We start from the raw sequence: 17,557 nt of genomic DNA on the forward strand, positions 1-17,557 counted from the left end.
TATCCCTGTCCCTGTCCCCGTCCCGACTTGTCCCGACTTTGCTCGACTGCCGCTCGCTGCCGCTCGGGTCGTGGCCCATATAACAGCGCAAGCACAAGAAACGTCTGCAGGAGATGACGAGACGAGACGAGACGACTAAGGAATAAATTTATAATTACATATCGAAGTAGGAATTGTACACCGCTATACAACAACAGGCGCTGACGTATTTCAGAACACATCTGCCGATTCGTACTGTTTTGTCGTTTTCAAAGACTTCCTGGCGAACTTGGTTAGCACATTCTCCCTCAAACTGAGATATTTACTGCAATTTCGCACCTTATGGTCATTACAGTAGATTAAAATGCTTAAGCAAGAATCTTTGTCACAACAGAACGGTGGTATGGAAAGAAGGCGGTATAAAAAAAAAAAAAAGTAAATGAAAGGGAGCCAACAGCACGTGGTGTTCCCAGGTGGTCACCCATCCAAGTACTAACCACGCCCGATGTTGCTTAACTTCGGTGATCGGACGAGAACCGGTGTACTCAACATGGTATGGCCGTTGGCGCCCAGATGATGTAGGCGCATGGCGGAATTCGCATTCGGTTCTTATCCCAACACACACAAAATCACACTTTTCGGTCGAAAGCAGCCGCATTCTTTTTTATTGACAATTTGTCACGTTGGCGCGAACGCAATCCTGAGTTCCAAAACTTATGAGCCGGAAGGACGCGCTTCGTGTATTTTTTTTTTTTTTTTTTGTTGTGAGATTTATAAATTTATTTATTAACATTACATCGTTACAAGCCAACAACTTTACAACATAAAACACGAACAGAATTGTAATTGTAAGCACTTCCTTCCGCAATCCGACGTGCCAGCAGAGCGACTGCCGAATTAGCGGGCGCGCCGCCGTGTGTGTGAGACGCGCAGCTTCTCGTTGCACCTCCTGTCATCCGCTTGGCGCGTGCAGCCTTCGACACTCGCGGAAGACGCATCTTGTCCCTGGTGTCCAGCGCAGGAGGGCTGGCGCGCGGCCGACCGGCGTATGGCCTGTGCGGGGTGTGGCAGAGTCTTGTTGGAGGGCGCCACTGCTGGCGATGTGAGCTTCCTCGCCTCGCCTCGCCTCGCTTCAGACGAGGTGTTTGCGTAATTTGCAGTGCATTAGCACCTTTCCTATCCCTGTCCCTGTCCCCGTCCCGACTTGTCCCGACTTTGCTCGACTGCCGCTCGCTGCCGCTCGGGTCGTGGCCCATATAACAGCGCAAGCACAAGAAACGTCTGCAGGAGATGACGAGACGAGACGAGACGACTAAGGAATAAATTTATAATTACATATCGAAGTAGGAATTGTACACCGCTATACAACAACAGGCGCTGACGTATTTCAGAACACATCTGCCGATTCGTACTGTTTTGTCGTTTTCAAAGACTTCCTGGCGAACTTGGTTAGCACATTCTCCCTCAAACTGAGATATTTACTGCAATTTCGCACCTTATGGTCATTACAGTAGATTAAAATGCTTAAGCAAGAATCTTTGTCACAACAGAACGGTGGTATGGAAAGAAGGCGGTATAAAAAAAAAAAAAAGTAAATGAAAGGGAGCCAACAGCACGTGGTGTTCCCAGGTGGTCACCCATCCAAGTACTAACCACGCCCGATGTTGCTTAACTTCGGTGATCGGACGAGAACCGGTGTACTCAACATGGTATGGCCGTTGGCGCCCAGATGATGTAGGCGCATGGCGGAATTCGCATTCGGTTCTTATCCCAACACACACAAAATCACACTTTTCGGTCGAAAGCAGCCGCATTCTTTTTTATTGACAATTTGTCACGTTGGCGCGAACGCAATCCTGAGTTCCAAAACTTATGAGCCGGAAGGACGCGCTTCGTGTATTTTTTTTTTTTTTTTTTGTTGTGAGATTTATAAATTTATTTATTAACATTACATCGTTACAAGCCAACAACTTTACAACATAAAACACGAACAGAATTGTAATTGTAAGCACTTCCTTCCGCAATCCGACGTGCCAGCAGAGCGACTGCCGAATTAGCGGGCGCGCCGCCGTGTGTGTGAGACGCGCAGCTTCTCGTTGCACCTCCTGTCATCCGCTTGGCGCGTGCAGCCTTCGACACTCGCGGAAGACGCATCTTGTCCCTGGTGTCCAGCGCAGGAGGGCTGGCGCGCGGCCGACCGGCGTATGGCCTGTGCGGGGTGTGGCAGAGTCTTGTTGGAGGGCGCCACTGCTGGCGATGTGAGCTTCCTCGCCTCGCCTCGCCTCGCTTCAGACGAGGTGTTTGCGTAATTTGCAGTGCATTAGCACCTTTCCTATCCCTGTCCCTGTCCCCGTCCCGACTTGTCCCGACTTTGCTCGACTGCCGCTCGCTGCCGCTCGGGTCGTGGCCCATATAACAGCGCAAGCACAAGAAACGTCTGCAGGAGATGACGAGACGAGACGAGACGACTAAGGAATAAATTTATAATTACATATCGAAGTAGGAATTGTACACCGCTATACAACAACAGGCGCTGACGTATTTCAGAACACATCTGCCGATTCGTACTGTTTTGTCGTTTTCAAAGACTTCCTGGCGAACTTGGTTAGCACATTCTCCCTCAAACTGAGATATTTACTGCAATTTCGCACCTTATGGTCATTACAGTAGATTAAAATGCTTAAGCAAGAATCTTTGTCACAACAGAACGGTGGTATGGAAAGAAGGCGGTATAAAAAAAAAAAAAAAGTAAATGAAAGGGAGCCAACAGCACGTGGTGTTCCCAGGTGGTCACCCATCCAAGTACTAACCACGCCCGATGTTGCTTAACTTCGGTGATCGGACGAGAACCGGTGTACTTTTTTTTTTTTTGTTTTTTTTTTTTTCTTTTTTTTTTTTTTTTTTTTTTTTTTTTTACTTTTTTTTTTTTTTTTTTATTTTTTTTTTTTTTTTTTTTTTTTAATTTTGAAAGGTAGTTTGAAAATTGGGCTGGCAGGGGTAGCGACATAATAACAAAACAAAAAGAAAAGGAAAGGAAGGGAGCCAACAGCACCTTTTTTTTTTTTTTTTTTTTTTTTTTTCTTTTTGTTTTTTTTTTTTTTTTTTTTTACGGGCCTCCCATCTCCCCTTATAGCCCGGCCTTTACTCTCTCCATGAATTGCCGTCTTTTGGCGAGCTTCAATGGCTATAAAAGGTACTGGTGGCTCCCTCGAGGTGAACCGGTGGACACTGTTCAATGACCGCCGTCATCGGCGAGGCGCATATGTAGCAATTGTGACAGTATGGCGTCCTGGTCATGTAACAAAAGGGAAATAGTCCTCCAATGCGTGAGAAACGAGGGGGAGAATGCTTCCCATTGATACGCAAGATAGTGAAAATATAAGGAAAGAAAAGACGGCTTCACGCCGCAACAACCGACAGTGACGACTGTCCACCAAAAATAAGTAATTAAAACGCAACCAGGGCGAAGCATCCACCGGAAAAAGAAAAGTCATCGATAGACAAACGTTCGGGCAAGGAGCGTGGCAGGCAGGCGGCGGCAATGAGGGCAGGGGTCAATGTGCCTGAGGCCTGGCCACAGTGTCGCCCCCACACCCGTCAACACTCATATTGACCGTAAAACAAAACTAAAATGCGGAACACCGGTGTGAAATTCCACACCGACAAAAGGTGAAAGAGTGTCGAGCACAGACACGTGACGAGACTTTGGAATGCGCCACAATAAAGAAATGAGAAAATGTAGAAAAAAACTCAAACAGTCACCACCAAGACTGAGAACTGAAACGTCAGTAAAAATCCCGTCACGCCCCAAAACGGAAAAAAAACTAATAATGAAACTAAGAATACGGACACACATGGCAAACAAGACGTTTGGCAATAACGGCCAGAGAAAAAAACTGAAAAGACTTCTGTTTTCGTGCGGTATTCAAGGTACGTCAATTTTCGTTCCAGAATAACTTGGGAAGATCGCAGTAAGACATATTCATATTGTGTCGCTCAAAGGCAAGAGAAAAGATAAGAGAAAAACGTCCATGCTACTCAGGTACGGAAAGCCGCGCAAAAGCATGCGCTAGTGCGACCTGCAAAAAATTAGCAAAAGTTCGCCGATAGTGTGGTGATGCCTGAATCTGGGTATGTTGGGTCCATAAATAAGTGAGAAAGTCCAGATCGGTAGACAACTTGAGGGAGAAGATAGCAAAAACCGTGTGGCCAAGGATCCACACCGTGGCATTGCGCTTGGTGGTGGGGTAGACGTCACACTGCGGAATTAAGACAGCATCCACAGTAACAGTGCGAGTGTCCACCCTCTGAATCAAACGAATCATGTCCCTGGCGACTTCCCAAACACGGCGGAAGCGGTCACACGCAAAGCGGTGTTCAATAGTGTCGTCGGCAGTACACACGTCACACCCACCAGACGGGATGAGATTAATAGAATGCAGTTTGGAGTTGGTAGGGATGGTGCGATGCACCACCTTGTACCACACCGCGTGGACGGAAGCCGGGAGAACGGCACTGGCGAGGTTTCTCCACACTGCCACCCAGTTGCAGCGTGGCAACCGATACTCCCACTTGCAGCGAATGGGAGGTCCGCGGAAAGCCGTGCAGACAGCGCTAACCGTGTGGACGGAGATGTCACAAAGCGCCAGGTAACTATTATCAAGAAAGTAGCGGCGCACATAAGAAAGGTAGAACGGGATGTGCGACACAGAAACAGGGGCCACTTCAGAAAGAGGACGGTAACGATTAAAAACAAACGCAGTGGGACCGCAAGGAGCTTTCTGAATAACAGCAGTAGTTCGCTTCCAAAAAAGGGCCGCACATTTGGCGGAAAAATCAACTAGTCCTAAACCGCCATCGGACAGGTCCAAGGTGCAGACAGCATGCGATACCTTGAAAATCTCCCCCCTCCATAAAAACCAGTAAACCGCCTGTTGGATGGCGCGCCCCAACTGCTTGGGAACCGGGAGAACCTGCGCAAGGTACCATGCTCTCGCCAAGATATTGACATTTATCAAATGCACCTTATCCCGAAGGGCCACATTCCGGACCGCATAGATCCTGGCAACCGCACGAATCCGATACAGCGTAGGCCGCCAATTCAAGGCTGCCATCTGCTGTGGGTTCGAAGATAGAAGTATCCCAAGAACGGTAGGCTGCTGCTGGACACAAAACCAATCCCTATGCAGGGTACGTGCGCGGGCGGTGAGCGGCAAAAGCACAGTTTTCCGGGGATTGATAACCGCCCCCGTAGCTTTTCCAAAGTTGTGCAAAACAACATGCAACCTGTCAACGTCGTCGATATGTTCAATAAATACGCCAAGGTCATCAGCATATGCGCGACAAACCAATCTGGTAGTCCCCATCTGAATGCCGCGACATTCCTGACTGATAGAACGGAGGAGGGGATCCAGCGCAATGGCAAAAAGCGCCATGGAAAGCGGACACCCCTGCCGCACGGAGCGACCCACACGAAAAGCAGGAGTGAGACGACCATTGACACATATACGGGAAGTAGCAGGTTGCAACAAATGCGTCACGAATCGGGTAAATAGATAACCAAACCCCATGCGTACCATAACCCGACGCAAATAAAAATGACTAATGCGGTCAAAAGCATTTTTAAAGTCAACTAATAAAATCGCCGCTGTCCGGAGCCGAGCACTTTTCACATATCCTATACAGTCTCTGTAAGCAAGGATAGCGTCAAAGATATTCCGATCTCGGACCGCACATGTTTGCTGATCACTAAGTACGGTCGGCAAGACGTTTTTAAGTCGCTGAGCGACGCAACGCGTAACGATCTTATAATCAGCATTTAATAAAGTAATCGGACGGACAGCATCGATATGAGGTACAGCACGGGATTTGGGAACAAGCGTCACAACCCCCTCCACAAAAGCCGTTGGTACAGTCACACCATTGCGAAGATCGTTCGCTAAATCCACTAAAATCTCACTTAAAAGAGGAAAAAATTTCGAATAAAATTCCGCAGGAATCCCATCGGGACCCGGAGACTTCCCTTTGGGACTCCGCCGAACGGCGTCGAAAACTTCATCAGACGTATAGGCGTCATTTAAAAGATGCCTGTCCGGGCGAGTTAAAACATGTGGAACAACCCGCAAGAAATCTCGCAACGTATCGGAATCAACGTCAACAGCACGGAAAAGCGATGCAAAATGTTCAAAGATATCGTTTTCAATGTCCGACTGTACAGAAGTCCGACCGCCGTTCCGCAACTGCCAAACAGTAATGCGCAAACGTTCGCGGCGTTTGCGTTCCCGGTTTAAATGATAAATGGACAGAGGTTCCCCAGCAACAAAACCTGCAGGCTGACTGCGGACGGTCACCCCATCACTAGCGGCACGCATGTCAATTAAAAGCTGAGCTTGAAATCGCTTCAGAGTGGGCAACAAATCGGGCTGTGACGTCACTCGCAACGCCAAATCGCGTAAACAATCCTGGCGGAAGCGAGCCGTCGCCCGCCGCCAGCGTGCCGCCTCACGGCTGTAATCGATTAAAAAGTTGCGAATCGCCGGCTTAGCGATCGCAACCCACCACTCAATGGTGCTACTATGACCGCCGCGAGTCCGCACCAACCTCTGCCACATACGGGTAAAACTAGTCACAAAATGGTCGTCATTAAGTAAACTACAATTAAACTTCCACAAATTAGTACGACGAGGAACACACAAACGAGGTAATAAAAGACGACAGGAATAGCTGGAGTGGTCGGAAAATATGACAGGAGTCACGTCAGCAGTACAAATACGGGCAGACAACTGCCTAGACACATAAATGCGATCGAGACGGCTACGCCCCGCACCGTAAAAATATGTGAAATAAGTGAAATCGGGGTGTAAAACACGCCACGTGTCGAGCAAATGAAAACTAGTGACCAAAGCACCCAGTTCGTGGCATTTGTTCGGACGCGGCTCCTGATCTCTGTCGTCTAAAACACAATTAAAATCACCCCCGACGATTAAAGTATCGACATTCCTAGATAAAAGCTGACATAAATCCCTACCATAAAATTCAGCCCTGGCCGGTTTAACATTTCCCGACGGAGCGTACACATTCACAAACACAATGCCAAAAATGGTACAGGCAACAGCACGACCGGTCGGTAAAATGTCAACATTAGAAACAGGTAAGCCAGAACGTACTAAAATGGCAGTGCCCGTATCAGAATCAGGCGCAACATTGTCAATCACAATAAAATCAGTAAAATCGTTCAAATATAAAAGCGCTTCACAAGTCACCTCTTGTAAGAAGGCGACGTGACAGTGATTATCATACAAAAAATCCTTAAGAAGCGCAGCTTTCTGCGGATTGCACAGCTTATTAAGATTTACCGTTAAAATGTTCCACTGGCTACAATCGTGAAACATATACACGTAGAACACAGGAAAAAAAACAATAACAGAAAAACATGAAAACGCTTAAAACACAATAAAATATACCAACGTGCGCGGAGGGGGAAGGATATATAAAGAGACGCACTAATGGGAATCACCTGCCTCAACATCCTCCGACCATGCCCGTGATTGACTAGGAGGGAGGGGCGGGGGCGGTGGGGTCCCGGAAACTGTGACGGGATCCCCTGCGACGGAATGCTCCACAGCGGGCATTGCGACATCAGAAGATAAGGCCGGCACCAAATCGTGGGTGGAAGGGGGGGCACGACGATGGTGCGAATCTTCGGCCTTTCGTTTTGTTGGTAAGGGGGGGGGTGTCACAGACACAGGCGGATCTACCGCCATGTCGGAATCAGCAGCGGAAAACGGCTGACTCAAAAATGTTTTTAGGTGTTGAACCGTGATATCACGTTGTTGCGTGGCAGTTACTACAGCTCCCTCCGGCTGGGTGCGGGAAGATTGCTGCTTTTTCGCCTGGCGCCTGCCGCCCCCTCCCTGAGACGGGCGCTGCCCGAGATCGGCCCCGGAGCGCGCGGCCGGCTGTCGGGAGGTCGGTTGACCAACCGACTGAGCGTGAGGGGGAGCAGGAGAACGCGCCACCGGAGACGGACTCCGATTTTTGGCCGAAACACCACGCGTATCGAAAGAAGCAGAACTACTGGCACTACGCAAACGCGGTGTGCCAGAAGCCCGAGCAACATTCCGGTCTCTACGGGGTTTAGGCTCAGTAAAAGCCTCACTGTCAACAACAACATCACTGGCAGCAGAGACACTGTCGGGGACGGGAGTTGGAACAACCGCCGATTTATCGGGTTCCGCAACCGGGGCAGGATGCGGAACAACGGCCGACAGCGGCACGGATTCCGGTGAAACATCGTCCACTACCGGTTTTTTAGTAATAGGTACAGTTGTCACATCCGCGACCAAAGAGGGCTCAACAAGAGGTACAGAAACAGAGTCACTATCGGGAACAGACGTATCCATGGCGTCAGCGGCGGCCGGTACAGGGGGGGCGGCCGCGAGTGGCACACGTGCGGGGGGGGCGGAACCTAAACTCGTCGCGGCAACAGAGGCAAAACTAGGCCCACCTAAAATATTCTCACGTGGCAATTGAACAGGCGGCCTGCGTTTAGGGCAGTTTTGTCGGTAATGACCGACAGCACCACAAAAAGAACACGTCTGAGGTTGACCACTATATGTTATGAAAGCACGATGACCGTTAACTAGCAAGAAGGACGGAATATGTTGACGTACGACCATCTTTACACTCCTCACGCCATTTTCAACTTGAAAAACATAGGCGGAGGACCACTTTTCTTTAGTAACAGATAGGACGGTCCCGTACGGCCGCAAATGACGAGATATTGTGTCATTCCGGATTTCAAAAGGCAAGTTGAACACACGAACATTTCGAAGGCCAAACCCACCATGAGAAATATTTACGTTACTAATGCGACCGTCTAGATGTCTAAATTTACGGACGCCATCATTAACATTGACAACAGTATCACACAATTCCGGAGTTTTCAACTTCAAAAACACAGAATTAATAAAAGTGTCAAACTGAACACCAAGAACGTCATCGGTCGATAAACACAATTCCTCGAGTATCCAACGATGAATTTCGAACGCGGACGGTTTGCCAACGGAACTATCGAATTCACATTGTACGTTATTTTCACGCTCTTCACTAGCATCATAGAAACTTTCCATTACTTACGGACTTGATGAAATGTAGCCGCGAGGCAGAAGACAGACGGCACACGAGGCGCCGCCGACCAAGTCGCAGACGGAAGTACAGCGCGCTCAGCAGCGAGGTGTTGCTGGGCGCGTGCAGCCTTCGACACTCGCGGAAGACGCATCTTGTCCCTGGTGTCCAGCGCAGGAGGGCTGGCGCGCGGCCGACCGGCGTATGGCCTGTGCGGGGTGTGGCAGAGTCTTGTTGGAGGGCGCCACTGCTGGCGATGTGAGCTTCCTCGCCTCGCCTCGCCTCGCTTCAGACGAGGTGTTTGCGTAATTTGCAGTGCATTAGCACCTTTCCTATCCCTGTCCCTGTCCCCGTCCCGACTTGTCCCGACTTTGCTCGACTGCCGCTCGCTGCCGCTCGGGTCGTGGCCCATATAACAGCGCAAGCACAAGAAACGTCTGCAGGAGATGACGAGACGAGACGAGACGACTAAGGAATAAATTTATAATTACATATCGAAGTAGGAATTGTACACCGCTATACAACAACAGGCGCTGACGTATTTCAGAACACATCTGCCGATTCGTACTGTTTTGTCGTTTTCAAAGACTTCCTGGCGAACTTGGTTAGCACATTCTCCCTCAAACTGAGATATTTACTGCAATTTCGCACCTTATGGTCATTACAGTAGATTAAAATGCTTAAGCAAGAATCTTTGTCACAACAGAACGGTGGTATGGAAAGAAGGCGGTATAAAAAAAAAAAAAAAGTAAATGAAAGGGAGCCAACAGCACGTGGTGTTCCCAGGTGGTCACCCATCCAAGTACTAACCACGCACGATGTTGCTTAACTTCGGTGATCGGACGAGAACCGGTGTACTCAACATGGTATGGCCGTTGGCGCCCAGATGATGTAGGCGCATGGCGGAATTCGCATTCGGTTCTTATCCCAACACACACAAAATCACACTTTTCGGTCGAAAGCAGCCGCATTCTTTTTTATTGACAATTTGTCACGTTGGCGCGAACGCAATCCTGAGTTCCAAAACTTATGAGCCGGAAGGACGCGCTTCGTGTATTTTTTTTTTTTTTTTTTTTTGTTGTGAGATTTATAAATTTATTTATTAACATTACATCGTTACAAGCCAACAACTTTACAACATAAAACACGAACAGAATTGTAATTGTAAGCACTTCCTTCCGCAATCCGACGTGCCAGCAGAGCGACTGCCGAATTAGCGGGCGCGCCGCCGTGTGTGTGAGACGCGCAGCTTCTCGTTGCACCTCCTGTCATCCGCTTGGCGCGTGCAGCCTTCGACACTCGCGGAAGACGCATCTTGTCCCTGGTGTCCAGCGCAGGAGGGCTGGCGCGCGGCCGACCGGCGTATGGCCTGTGCGGGGTGTGGCAGAGTCTTGTTGGAGGGCGCCACTGCTGGCGATGTGAGCTTCCTCGCCTCGCCTCGCCTCGCTTCAGACGAGGTGTTTGCGTAATTTGCAGTGCATTAGCACCTTTCCTATCCCTGTCCCTGTCCCCGTCCCGACTTGTCCCGACTTTGCTCGACTGCCGCTCGCTGCCGCTCGGGTCGTGGCCCATATAACAGCGCAAGCACAAGAAACGTCTGCAGGAGATGACGAGACGAGACGAGACGACTAAGGAATAAATTTATAATTACATATCGAAGTAGGAATTGTACACCGCTATACAACAACAGGCGCTGACGTATTTCAGAACACATCTGCCGATTCGTACTGTTTTGTCGTTTTCAAAGACTTCCTGGCGAACTTGGTTAGCACATTCTCCCTCAAACTGAGATATTTACTGCAATTTCGCACCTTATGGTCATTACAGTAGATTAAAATGCTTAAGCAAGAATCTTTGTCACAACAGAACGGTGGTATGGAAAGAAGGCGGTATAAAAAAAAAAAAAAAGTAAATGAAAGGGAGCCAACAGCACGTGGTGTTCCCAGGTGGTCACCCATCCAAGTACTAACCACGCCCGATGTTGCTTAACTTCGGTGATCGGACGAGAACCGGTGTACTCAACATGGTATGGCCGTTGGCGCCCAGATGATGTAGGCGCATGGCGGAATTCGCATTCGGTTCTTATCCCAACACACACAAAATCACACTTTTCGGTCGAAAGCAGCCGCATTCTTTTTTATTGACAATTTGTCACGTTGGCGCGAACGCAATCCTGAGTTCCAAAACTTATGAGCCGGAAGGACGCGCTTCGTGTATTTTTTTTTTTTTTTTTTGTTGTGAGATTTATAAATTTATTTATTAACATTACATCGTTACAAGCTAACAACTTTACAACATAAAACACGAACAGAATTGTAATTGTAAGCACTTCCTTCCGCAATCCGACGTGCCAGCAGAGCGACTGCCGAATTAGCGGGCGCGCCGCCGTGTGTGTGAGACGCGCAGCTTCTCGTTGCACCTCCTGTCATCCGCTTGGCGCGTGCAGCCTTCGACACTCGCGGAAGACGCATCTTGTCCCTGGTGTCCAGCGCAGGAGGGCTGGCGCGCGGCCGACCGGCGTATGGCCTGTGCGGGGTGTGGCAGAGTCTTGTTGGAGGGCGCCACTGCTGGCGATGTGAGCTTCCTCGCCTCGCCTCGCCTCGCTTCAGACGAGGTGTTTGCGTAATTTGCAGTGCATTAGCACCTTTCCTATCCCTGTCCCTGTCCCCGTCCCGACTTGTCCCGACTTCGCTCGCTGCCGCTCGGGTCGTGGCCCATATAACAGCGCAAGCACAAGAAACGTCTGCAGGAGATGACGAGACGAGACGAGACGACTAAGGAATAAATTTATAATTACATATCGAAGTAGGAATTGTACACCGCTATACAACAACAGGCGCTGACGTATTTCAGAACACATCTGCCGATTCGTACTGTTTTGTCGTTTTCAAAGACTTCCTGGCGAACTTGGTTAGCACATTCTCCCTCAAACTGAGATATTTACTGCAATTTCGCACCTTATGGTCATTACAGTAGATTAAAATGCTTAAGCAAGAATCTTTGTCACAACAGAACGGTGGTATGGAAAGAAGGCGGTATAAAAAAAAAAAAAAGTAAATGAAAGGGAGCCAACAGCACGTGGTGTTCCCAGGTGGTCACCCATCCAAGTACTAACCACGCCCGATGTTGCTTAACTTCGGTGATCGGACGAGAACCGGTGTACTCAACATGGTATGGCCGTTGGCGCCCAGATGATGTAGGCGCATGGCGGAATTCGCATTCGGTTCTTATCCCAACACACACAAAATCACACTTTTCGGTCGAAAGCAGCCGCATTCTTTTTTATTGACAATTTGTCACGTTGGCGCGAACGCAATCCTGAGTTCCAAAACTTATGAGCCGGAAGGACGCGCTTCGTGTATTTTTTTTTTTTTTTTTTTGTTGTGAGATTTATAAATTTATTTATTAACATTACATCGTTACAAGCTAACAACTTTACAACATAAAACACGAACAGAATTGTAATTGTAAGCACTTCCTTCCGCAATCCGACGTGCCAGCAGAGCGACTGCCGAATTAGCGGGCGCGCCGCCGTGTGTGTGAGACGCGCAGCTTCTCGTTGCACCTCCTGTCATCCGCTTGGCGCGTGCAGCCTTCGACACTCGCGGAAGACGCATCTTGTCCCTGGTGTCCAGCGCAGGAGGGCTGGCGCGCGGCCGACCGGCGTATGGCCTGTGCGGGGTGTGGCAGAGTCTTGTTGGAGGGCGCCACTGCTGGCGATGTGAGCTTCCTCGCCTCGCCTCGCCTCGCTTCAGACGAGGTGTTTGCGTAATTTGCAGTGCATTAGCACCTTTCCTATCCCTGTCCCTGTCCCCGTCCCGACTTGTCCCGACTTCGCTCGCTGCCGCTCGGGTCGTGGCCCATATAACAGCGCAAGCACAAGAAACGTCTGCAGGAGATGACGAGACGAGACGAGACGACTAAGGAATAAATTTATAATTACATATCGAAGTAGGAATTGTACACCGCTATACAACAACAGGCGCTGACGTATTTCAGAACACATCTGCCGATTCGTACTGTTTTGTCGTTTTCAAAGACTTCCTGGCGAACTTGGTTAGCACATTCTCCCTCAAACTGAGATATTTACTGCAATTTCGCACCTTATGGTCATTACAGTAGATTAAAATGCTTAAGCAAGAATCTTTGTCACAACAGAACGGTGGTATGGAAAGAAGGCGGTATAAAAAAAAAAAAAAGTAAATGAAAGGGAGCCAACAGCACGTGGTGTTCCCAGGTGGTCACCCATCCAAGTACTAACCACGCCCGATGTTGCTTAACTTCGGTGATCGGACGAGAACCGGTGTACTCAACATGGTATGGCCGTTGGCGCCCAGATGATGTAGGCGCATGGCGGAATTCGCATTCGGTTCTTATCCCAACACACACAAAATCACACTTTTCGGTCGAAAGCAGCCGCATTCTTTTTTATTGACAATTTGTCACGTTGGCGCGAACGCAATCCTGAGTTCCAAAACTTATGAGCCGGAAGGACGCGCTTCGTGTATTTTTTTTTTTTTTTTTTTGTTGTGAGATTTATAAATTTATTTATTAACATTACATCGTTACAAGCTAACAACTTTACAACATAAAACACGAACAGAATTGTAATTGTAAGCACTTCCTTCCGCAATCCGACGTGCCAGCAGAGCGACTGCCGAATTAGCGGGCGCGCCGCCGTGTGTGTGAGACGCGCAGCTTCTCGTTGCACCTCCTGTCATCCGCTTGGCGCGTGCAGCCTTCGACACTCGCGGAAGACGCATCTTGTCCCTGGTGTCCAGCGCAGGAGGGCTGGCGCGCGGCCGACCGGCGTATGGCCTGTGCGGGGTGTGGCAGAGTCTTGTTGGAGGGCGCCACTGCTGGCGATGTGAGCTTCCTCGCCTCGCCTCGCCTCGCTTCAGACGAGGTGTTTGCGTAATTTGCAGTGCATTAGCACCTTTCCTATCCCTGTCCCTGTCCCCGTCCCGACTTGTCCCGACTTTGCTCGACTGCCGCTCGCTGCCGCTCGGGTCGTGGCCCATATAACAGCGCAAGCACAAGAAACGTCTGCAGGAGATGACGAGACGAGACGAGACGACTAAGGAATAAATTTATAATTACATATCGAAGTAGGAATTGTACACCGCTATACAACAACAGGCGCTGACGTATTTCAGAACACATCTGCCGATTCGTACTGTTTTGTCGTTTTCAAAGACTTCCTGGCGAACTTGGTTAGCACATTCTCCCTCAAACTGAGATATTTACTGCAATTTCGCACCTTATGGTCATTACAGTAGATTAAAATGCTTAAGCAAGAATCTTTGTCACAACAGAACGGTGGTATGGAAAGAAGGCGGTATAAAAAAAAAAAAAAGTAAATGAAAGGGAGCCAACAGCACGTGGTGTTCCCAGGTGGTCACCCATCCAAGTACTAACCACGCCCGATGTTGCTTAACTTCGGTGATCGGACGAGAACCGGTGTACTCAACATGGTATGGCCGTTGGCGCCCAGATGATGTAGGCGCATGGCGGAATTCGCATTCGGTTCTTATCCCAACACACACAAAATCACACTTTTCGGTCGAAAGCAGCCGCATTCTTTTTTATTGACAATTTGTCACGTTGGCGCGAACGCAATCCTGAGTTCCAAAACTTATGAGCCGGAAGGACGCGCTTCGTGTATTTTTTTTTTTTTTTTTTTTTGTTGTGAGATTTATAAATTTATTTATTAACATTACATCGTTACAAGCTAACAACTTTACAACATAAAACACGAACAGAATTGTAATTGTAAGCACTTCCTTCCGCAATCCGACGTGCCAGCAGAGCGACTGCCGAATTAGCGGGCGCGCCGCCGTGTGTGTGAGACGCGCAGCTTCTCGTTGCACCTCCTGTCATCCGCTTGGCGCGTGCAGCCTTCGACACTCGCGGAAGACGCATCTTGTCCCTGGTGTCCAGCGCAGGAGGGCTGGCGCGCGGCCGACCGGCGTATGGCCTGTGCGGGGTGTGGCAGAGTCTTGTTGGAGGGCGCCACTGCTGGCGATGTGAGCTTCCTCGCCTCGCCTCGCCTCGCTTCAGACGAGGTGTTTGCGTAATTTGCAGTGCATTAGCACCTTTCCTATCCCTGTCCCTGTCCCCGTCCCGACTTGTCCCGACTTTGCTCGACTGCCGCTCGCTGCCGCTCGGGTCGTGGCCCATATAACAGCGCAAGCACAAGAAACGTCTGCAGGAGATGACGAGACGAGACGAGACGACTAAGGAATAAATTTATAATTACATATCGAAGTAGGAATTGTACACCGCTATACAACAACAGGCGCTGACGTATTTCAGAACACATCTGCCGATTCGTACTGTTTTGTCGTTTTCAAAGACTTCCTGGCGAACTTGGTTAGCACATTCTCCCTCAAACTGAGATATTTACTGCAATTTCGCACCTTATGGTCATTACAGTAGATTAAAATGCTTAAGCAAGAATCTTTGTCACAACAGAACGGTGGTATGGAAAGAAGGCGGTATAAAAAAAAAAAAAAGTAAATGAAAGGGAGCCAACAGCACGTGGTGTTCCCAGGTGGTCACCCATCCAAGTACTAACCACGCCCGATGTTGCTTAACTTCGGTGATCGGACGAGAACCGGTGTACTCAACATGGTATGGCCGTTGGCGCCCAGATGATGTAGGCGCATGGCGGAATTCGCATTCGGTTCTTATCCCAACACACACAAAATCACACTTTTCGGTCGAAAGCAGCCGCATTCTTTTTTATTGACAATTTGTCACGTTGGCGCGAACGCAATCCTGAGTTCCAAAACTTATGAGCCGGAAGGACGCGCTTCGTGTATTTTTTTTTTTTTTTTTTGTTGTGAGATTTATAAATTTATTTATTAACATTACATCGTTACAAGCTAACAACTTTACAACATAAAACACGAACAGAATTGTAATTGTAAGCACTTCCTTCCGCAATCCGACGTGCCAGCAGAGCGACTGCCGAATTAGCGGGCGCGCCGCCGTGTGTGTGAGACGCGCAGCTTCTCGTTGCACCTCCTGTCATCCGCTTGGCGCGTGCAGCCTTCGACACTCGCGGAAGACGCATCTTGTCCCTGGTGTCCAGCGCAGGAGGGCTGGCGCGCGGCCGACCGGCGTATGGCCTGTGCGGGGTGTGGCAGAGTCTTGTTGGAGGGCGCCACTGCTGGCGATGTGAGCTTCCTCGCCTCGCCTCGCCTCGCTTCAGACGAGGTGTTTGCGTAATTTGCAGTGCATTAGCACCTTTCCTATCCCTGTCCCTGTCCCCGTCCCGACTTGTCCCGACTTTGCTCGACTGCCGCTCGCTGCCGCTCGGGTCGTGGCCCATATAACAGCGCAAGCACAAGAAACGTCTGCAGGAGATGACGAGACGAGACGAGACGACTAAGGAATAAATTTATAATTACATATCGAAGTAGGAATTGTACACCGCTATACAACAACAGGCGCTGACGTATTTCAGAACACATCTGCCGATTCGTACTGTTTTGTCGTTTTCAAAGACTTCCTGGCGAACTTGGTTAGCACATTCTCCCTCAAACTGAGATATTTACTGCAATTTCGCACCTTATGGTCATTACAGTAGATTAAAATGCTTAAGCAAGAATCTTTGTCACAACAGAACGGTGGTATGGAAAGAAGGCGGTATAAAAAAAAAAAAAAAGTAAATGAAAGGGAGCCAACAGCACGTGGTGTTCCCAGGTGGTCACCCATCCAAGTACTAACCACGCCCGATGTTGCTTAACTTCGGTGATCGGACGAGAACCGGTGTACTCAACATGGTATGGCCGTTGGCGCCCAGATGATGTAGGCGCATGGCGGAATTCGCATTCGGTTCTTATCCCAACACACACAAAATCACACTTTTCGGTCGAAAGCAGCCGCATTCTTTTTTATTGACAATTTGTCACGTTGGCGCGAACGCAATCCTGAGTTCCAAAACTTATGAGCCGGAAGGACGCGCTTCGTGTATTTTTTTTTTTTTTTTTTTTTGTTGTGAGATTTATAAATTTATTTATTAACATTACATCGTTACAAGCCAACAACTTTACAACATAAAACACGAACAGAATTGTAATTGTAAGCACTTCCTTCCGCAATCCGACGTGCCAGCAGAGCGACTGCCGAATTAGCGGGCGCGCCGCCGTGTGTGTGAGACGCGCAGCTTCTCGTTGCACCTCCTGTCATCCGCTTGGCGCGTGCAGCCTTCGACACTCGCGGAAGACGCATCTTGTCCCTGGTGTCCAGCGCAGGAGGGCTGGCGCGCGGCCGACCGGCGTATGGCCTGTGCGGGGTGTGGCAGAGTCTTGTTGGAGGGCGCCACTGCTGGCGATGTGAGCTTCCTCGCCTCGCCTCGCCTCGCTTCAGACGAGGTGTTTGCGTAATTTGCAGTGCATTAGCACCTTTCCTATCCCTGTCCCTGTCCCCGTCCCGACTTGTCCCG

General features: G+C 49.3%; 9 non-coding genes across 9 annotated transcripts; all 9 read right to left on the reverse strand.

Moving 5' to 3' along the window:
* Positions 1–427: 427 nt before the first annotated feature.
* On the reverse strand, positions 428–546 carry LOC124581319. The gene has a single exon (XR_006973362.1). It is a non-coding gene; the product is annotated as a 5S ribosomal RNA (ribosomal RNA).
* A 1,037-nt stretch (positions 547–1,583) lies between these two features.
* LOC124581320 lies at positions 1,584–1,702 on the reverse strand. The gene has a single exon (XR_006973363.1). It is a non-coding gene; the product is annotated as a 5S ribosomal RNA (ribosomal RNA).
* An 8,164-nt stretch (positions 1,703–9,866) lies between these two features.
* LOC124581385 lies at positions 9,867–9,985 on the reverse strand. Its single transcript, XR_006973421.1, has one exon. It is a non-coding gene; the product is annotated as a 5S ribosomal RNA (ribosomal RNA).
* A 1,041-nt stretch (positions 9,986–11,026) lies between these two features.
* Positions 11,027–11,145, reverse strand: LOC124581321. The gene has a single exon (XR_006973364.1). It is a non-coding gene; the product is annotated as a 5S ribosomal RNA (ribosomal RNA).
* Positions 11,146–12,171: 1,026 nt separating this feature from the next.
* On the reverse strand, positions 12,172–12,290 carry LOC124581322. The gene has a single exon (XR_006973365.1). It is a non-coding gene; the product is annotated as a 5S ribosomal RNA (ribosomal RNA).
* A 1,027-nt stretch (positions 12,291–13,317) lies between these two features.
* LOC124581323 lies at positions 13,318–13,436 on the reverse strand. The gene has a single exon (XR_006973366.1). It is a non-coding gene; the product is annotated as a 5S ribosomal RNA (ribosomal RNA).
* Positions 13,437–14,474: 1,038 nt separating this feature from the next.
* On the reverse strand, positions 14,475–14,593 carry LOC124581324. The gene has a single exon (XR_006973367.1). It is a non-coding gene; the product is annotated as a 5S ribosomal RNA (ribosomal RNA).
* A 1,040-nt stretch (positions 14,594–15,633) lies between these two features.
* On the reverse strand, positions 15,634–15,752 carry LOC124581325. The gene has a single exon (XR_006973368.1). It is a non-coding gene; the product is annotated as a 5S ribosomal RNA (ribosomal RNA).
* Positions 15,753–16,790: 1,038 nt separating this feature from the next.
* LOC124581326 lies at positions 16,791–16,909 on the reverse strand. Its single transcript, XR_006973369.1, has one exon. It is a non-coding gene; the product is annotated as a 5S ribosomal RNA (ribosomal RNA).
* Between the last annotated feature and the right edge of the window lie 648 nt (positions 16,910–17,557).

The sequence above is a fragment of the Schistocerca americana genome, unplaced genomic scaffold (assembly GCF_021461395.2).
Source record: "Schistocerca americana isolate TAMUIC-IGC-003095 unplaced genomic scaffold, iqSchAmer2.1 HiC_scaffold_367, whole genome shotgun sequence".
NCBI lineage: Eukaryota > Metazoa > Arthropoda > Insecta > Orthoptera > Acrididae > Schistocerca > Schistocerca americana.